General features: G+C 41.1%; 1 long non-coding RNA gene across 1 annotated transcript; it reads left to right on the forward strand.

Moving 5' to 3' along the window:
• Positions 1-2531: 2531 nt before the first annotated feature.
• Positions 2532-6496, forward strand: LOC120407413. Its single transcript, XR_005599947.1, has 3 exons — positions 2532-2596; positions 6188-6263; positions 6456-6496. It is a non-coding gene; the product is annotated as an uncharacterized LOC120407413 (long non-coding RNA).
• The last annotated feature ends 312 nt before the right edge of the window (positions 6497-6808 follow it).

Here is a 6808-nt window from a genome sequence, read left to right on the forward strand (position 1 = left end):
TCAGTTTATAAATGAAATAATAATTATTCTTAACTGCCAACTATGAAATTCATAAACCAGACTGAAAGGCAGGTTAGATTTTTTTCTAACTTGCTTAACATTACCCGTAAAACAGATTTTCCAAAGAAAATTAAGCTCTCAGTTACTTCTGGGCAACCCCATTGTCTTTGAGTACTGTCTTTAGCGATACCTGTGCAAACCCATTGACTTCAGTGGGAGCCAGCAGATCTAGCTAAGCAGCAGCTAATGATTGGCTCTGTTCCCTGCAGGAAGATACTTATCCAGCTCTGTTAGAGAAGGAGAGACAGGACAAACACACGCTTTCTGGAGAACGAGGTGGAGGCTGCAACAAGGCAGGTTGTCCCTGAGGCTAAGGGAGAGCTATTGTGGGGGAGAGGACTCTGTGGTATTGGTCCAGGTCAGGATTATCCCTTTTGTTACTTTTGTATTGTTTGCATTTATGTGGCAGAAGAATAAAAGAGGAGGCAAAAACAGAGTTGGGTATGACTGTGTGCTTTGTCCCCACACTGGTGGACAGACCCATCAGGCACAGAGACCAAATCTGTTAAGTAAAAAGGTGCCATTTATACAGTCATTCTTCAGAGTGGAACCACACTATAATAGCAATGTAAAATGTAATTTAAAATTTCGAAGTTAACAAATTAGTCTGTGTTATTGCTAGCCCCACAAAATGACTAGTCAAAGGCACCTGGTTTCTCCAAAACCAACAGATTAAAACAAATTTGAAGTTTCCAAGCTGAGTTGTTTGAGATATAACAATTCAAATATTATTAATAATAATAATCCTGGTAATACATTATCACCATATTTCTTTCATCATAAATTCTAATTGACCTGTCTCATATGCTATAAATGTTTCAAAAATATTATACTGTGATCTAGGATTCTGCATTTAAAATTTCAGGCTATTGGTCCATTTTTGGCAAAGTTTGGAGAGCAGATATCAAGCTGGACTACTAATAAAAAGCTAGCTATACCTGGGGAGGGGGGCAGATTCTGGCCTCAGTTACATCAAGATAAATCCTTCAGTGGAGTTACTCTAAACTTGTTCTTGTGTAACTGAGATCACCTAACTCTGAGTTATTAACCTTAGTAAAATCAGACATGATGAAGATCTCCTGCAATGGTCCTTATTTTTAATCCTTCTGTGGGAAGCTTCATTTCAGATATTTATTTCAATATGGTTATTTTTTCCCTATCAGTTTTGCTATAGAAGCTTTGCGCATTGTAGACTTCATTCTCATCATGCTGAATGGATGGGGATTTAGGTTGGTAACTCATCATGTATGCATCAAGATGCAACTTCATTTTCCAAATTTAGTGTTCTTTGATAACCACAGCCTTGCATAGACATCCCCAGTGAAAAAGGCTCTAATACATTCTTTTTTAAAAACGAATTTAGTGCTTGTGAAAAGACTGAACTCTCCAGAGACTGGAGCATTCTGTTTATTCACAGTGCACAGCATGGAGTAGTAAGAGTTCAAACTTCCTTGTACGACCCTATGGCCTCTACATATGTCTAAGCAATGATTAAGGCTATGGCTACATTAGAGAGCTATCCTGTCAGTTTAATTACTCCAGCCCTCACAAGCAGTGGTAGCTATGCTGGCAGGAGAAGCTCTCCCGCTGACAAAGTGCTGTCCATACCGGCACTTAGGTTGGTGTAACTTATGTGATTCAGAAGGATGGCTTTTTTCACACCCTGAGCGACATAAGTTATACCGGTATAAGTGATAGTGTAGACATATCCTTAGCATGACAATCTCTAGATGTCAAAGAGCGGATCAGTGTGTATGCTCATTAAGTTTTCGGGCTCTATGCTGAGAGGATTAAGGAGGATATCATTCGTCATAGTATATTTTTGTGTGATGTGGAGACTTGGTTGCTTGGAAATGGACTGAAACAGTCAACCCATTTCAGGTAGGCCACTGAACAACCATCTGCTGTTAATGATTTGTGGTTACCACGGTATTGGGCTGAATTGACCCTTTGAACCATCCAGACTGTGCATCCAGTTCACAACTCATCTGTCTACTGTTGCGTTGGGTTTTTGGATGTGGTATTAATCAAGGGTATGAAGAGAATGGAATTAGCACTGCGACCTAGTCAGGCTGGACATCTGCAAGAGAGTTGTGGAAGGCAGGTATATTAGCCCTAGAATGATAAAGGCCTTTTTCCCCTAGAAGCTGAGAAAGGGCTACCTCAAGTTAACCAGGGACTCCTGAGTTCAATTAAGGGCTGCCTGAGACCTTTAAAAACCCTTCCTCTAATGAGAGAGGAGGAGAGACAAACTGCTGCAGGGCTGGTGGCAGCAGGGAGAAAGGCTTCTCTAGGGTGGAGGGGAAGCTACCTAACTGACTGACTGCTTAGAGGAAGGACTGGCACCCTGAGGCTAATAACAAGGTCTCACCCCCTGGTAGACAAAGGTATTCTCCTTTTTGTGTTGTGAATTTTTCTTTTTGTTTGGCACAGGATTACTCCTTGGACCTGCCCTGAGTCCAACTTGTAAAATTTACTCCAGGCTCTCCTCCACACTGCCAGAGGGGGAAGTTCTGAGCCCAGCAAGATGGAGGAGGTGAATTGCCACAGTGCACATGCTATTATTTTTATTATTTCACTGGCACCTGTGTATCCTGGATCAAAGCCGAGATCCAGGAGCCCATTTACCTGGGCACTGTACAGACACACAGAAAAACATGAGAAAAATTTTCAAAGGTGCCTAAGTCCTATTTTCAGAAATTATTTTTATAATCTAAGATGAGACAAAACATGACAAGTGAGTGTGAAAAATAACAGGAGAGCAGGAGAAGAGATGAGGGTTACAGTAAGATGTTTAAGCAGGCTAGCTATGCGATTAGGTGGTTGGTCTTGAATCACTGAAAAGTTTGTTTTATATTTTGTGTGTGCACATGTACACACCCTGACCTAGACAACATTAGATGGTATAGTTGGGGGTTTTTTGTATTAATATTTGCATTTTTGTTTTGTCTTTTTAAAAGGCAGATGTTAGAAGCAATAGAAAAATAAATAAATAATGCAAAAATAAATGTTCACACTATTTAAAAAATTATCCCGTTTGTACATACAACGCAAGAGGAAATAGATCTGTCATTCTAAACAGCATTAATTCCGCCAATATTTGTAAAGCGCTATTATTCATAAATGTGTGTTCAACAGATAGTCTAATTGCCTCATTCATAGTTGCAGGATATGTATTCTCTCCTCTGGAGATAGCAAACTTAACATTGTTTGTCCATTCACTGTATTTCTTGGCTGAGATCAGGGTATCAATCACAGGAGCCTCTATTTGCATTAACATTTCTTGTTCTTCCTTCTGTGACGGGTGATTTATTGTCATGTTTGACAGTACTTGTGTTTCGGTCATGTCAGCTGTGGTCCAGAGTCCTTTTCCTAATTCCAGTAAAATCTGAGCATTCATCACTTTAACACAGTTTAACAATGCTGGCATCTTCCTGCTGCCAGCCAAACAAATTCTCGGGAGGATTTGAAACCTCAAAAGCCTTAATTAAACACATTGTCAGGTCATCTGTGCATCTGGGTGTTACTTGTGGCATCCAATACATTTCTGTCCACCAGGAAATAGAGATTCCTGCTGCATAAAAGAAAACAAAAGATAAAATAAATGCTTGCACTGCAGAGAAATCTGTAAATAAATACACACAGATAGAAGTATCCAGGGTAACTTCTGATGGTTAGTGTATTTTTTATCATGCCACTGAGTGTATGTGGTCCAGCACATTTCAACTCCCCATACTTTAAAGTGTTTGTCTCACCCTCTTTTTCACTTTCATTGTTTTCTTGTCTTTTAAATCAGGTTCCTATCAAGCTGTGTTTCCCCCTATTGGTCTAACTAGTTTTTTGTTGGTTTTCTGCAGAGAGACATGTTTCACATCCATGTTAAATGCAATATATGGTGGTACCACAAAAATAGGCAGCAGTTGTCCACAGAGATAAAGCTGGACCATTTCACTACTAAAAGCACAGACCTCTGCCATTTGCACTAATGGAAACATCTATTTTTATTGGAATAATTTAGCCTCAAAATTTCCCTTAAAAGTATCACTGTTTTACTTGTCTCCTTTGTTTTTCTTTTTTTCATTCCCTTTGATCTATTTTTCCTTTCCTAACACAAGTGCCTTTTCCACCCTCTTCCATTGTGTTTCCTCTCAGGCTAAGGTTTGTCGCTTTCCTTTCCCCCCACTCTTCCTGTTCATGTCATGTTTCTCTTTTTCCCTTATGTTCTCTATAAAGCTCTTTCCTTCTTTCCTGTCCCCCTCCTCAGCACAGCCTGTTCACTCTTCCATACGCTCAGCACACACTTTCTTCCCCCACTCAACAGATTTCTCTTTCCACATATACTCTCAGGAAACAAGAGGAACAGTGTCTCTTGGGCACAGTCTTTTCTCCCCCTCCCCAAAAGTCAAGCGCTTGGCCCTCCCTCCCCTGTAATGTTGACTTTTATTTTCTTTAGGGCTCTTTATTTATCCTTTCTGGCCAAGGCAAGGTGCTTCCTTCTGTTCCCCCATCTCTTCTCAGGAGAAGAAGGGGGACTTATGATTCATCTGAGCAGCTCAGGCCACTGAGCAGTGGGCTATTTGCCCCTACATATCAGCCTTCCTTCCCCAGACCCAGGGAGGCTCCACCCCTTATTTATGTTGTATGTGGAGCCTGGCAGAAAGACACAATCGCAAGGATGGACTGAAGCTGTTTGTGCCTACTAGCAAGCAACAACACTTCAAAAGAGTGGTGCTTGTGGCTGCCTCATGTATCTTTGTGTCTCTGTTTGCATGTACAAATATATTTACCCCGCCCCCACCCAGGATGCCTATCCCAAATCTCTTGGAAATGACACACAATCTGTCTCATCCTTCCAAGCTGCTTGGAGGCTTCATGGCAAGGTCACTTCTAAACTTGGGGTACAGTATCATAGTATGATAATGTGCAATGGTGTATCTCTTTCTCCCCATGGATTCTAAGTGTTGCTTTCTACCTTATAGGGATGCTTGAATGATACTTCCACACATATTCAGCCAGACCTCTACCCCTCCAATTTACTCCTATATAGGTTTGAATCTCCTAATATTCTCTCTAGAGTTTCTGTGCTTACCCAGATTCAGCCCCAGGCAGTGGGCTCCAGGAGGCTGTAATGGAATGCTAAATTGTATTCAGTCACTAGGTGGTACCATGTGTAACACACCTTAACTAAAGCGCACAACAGCCATTCTGGGCAGTATCTTAAAGTGAACACATCTGGGGTGTATTTCTCTGGGGAAGGAAGCTCTGTAGCCACTCCATATCTGGTACAAGAGCTGGACTGGCTAGTAGCAGCCCTGCAACCTCTCATCTACAAGGTGTACATGATAGAGGCTGTTTTCTGAAAGAGTTCATGCAGCATACACAGCTAATTGGGATGGAATTCATGCTACTGCTTGGTGAGAAGCTTGGTGCTAGCAGAGGATTAAAAGAAAGATGGCATCTGTCTTTCTTGGTTTATTCTTATACCACTGTGCACAGATGTGCTGGTTGATGGGGGGATAAATAGGCAGGAAATGCAGCTCACAAAACAGAACTGTATTTTAGGTGCAGTCACTCTACCTCAGTATCAACCCTGGGAAAGTACATGTCTTACTGCAAGATGTATGTTTTCTGAACTGAGAGGCTCACTTACCTTTTTATCCTCAACTTCATAAGTTGGAGGTAGTGAGTCCATTTAAGAAACTTGGTGACACTTTTGACCATTTTCTTTTCAAGTAAAAACATGTGTGATGTGGTTTTTTCATTTGTGCATTGTATGCAAGCTATATCCTTACTGATCCCATAAAATCCTTGCAAAGCAAGACGTGATCTCTTGACAATGAGGCTCACTTCTTGTAATTCTGTCTTAGAAGAGCTCTAAGTATGGTGTCTACATCACTTAGAGCTTGTTAACAATAGCGTAGTATGTTTGCTTCCTGGCTTGAGCAATTGTGAGCATATTATGCATGCCCTGCTTTACTTTGACTGCTTTTAAAGTGATAGATTGACTTCAAACTGGCACTGTGGATTTTAAAAGCCTTTGATGGAGTAGGCTGTATCTGTATTTGAGGCCCCCTCCTTGATTCCTGAAGGCAATCTGTACTCTCTCACACATACCTTTTGTCAGCAGATGATTGGGCCTTTGCTGTCTTGGTCCTAGGATGAGAGCTCATTCCCTCCTGAAATCTATAGTCCATCTCGCTCTGGTAAGCAGATAAAAGCCTTTGGGGTGTGTGTGTATGTGTGTGTGTTAGAATAACTATGGGTGGCCTGCCATTATATTTCCTTTCTATTGTTTATTCTCCTTTCACATTTTCCCCCACATTTTAATTATGATTTTTAAAAATATATATTTTAGTATATTCTTAAAATTATTTTTATTCCATTGAACTGTGCAGGACTGAAATAGCCTCCCAACCCTCCCAAGGTTGTATCCTGGACCATGAAGCCGTAGAAGGGACCTCTGGTGAGTGTACCTTTGTAAATATAAAACATGGTTTAAAAGCAAGTGTTTTTTAATTAGTAATTTGCCCTGAGGACTTGGGATGCATTCGCAGCCAGTACAGCTACTGGAAAAGTCTGTTAACATGTCTGGGGATGGAGTGGAAATCCTCCAGGGACATCTCCATGAAGCTCTCCTGGAGGTACTCCAAAAGCCTTAGCAGAAGGTTTCCTGGCAGGGCAGCCTTATTCCGTCCTCCATGGTAGGACACTTTACCATGCCATGCTAGTAGCAAGTAATCTGGTATCA

This window comes from Mauremys reevesii, linkage group 6 (assembly GCF_016161935.1).
Source record: "Mauremys reevesii isolate NIE-2019 linkage group 6, ASM1616193v1, whole genome shotgun sequence".
NCBI classification, from domain to species: domain Eukaryota; kingdom Metazoa; phylum Chordata; order Testudines; family Geoemydidae; genus Mauremys; species Mauremys reevesii.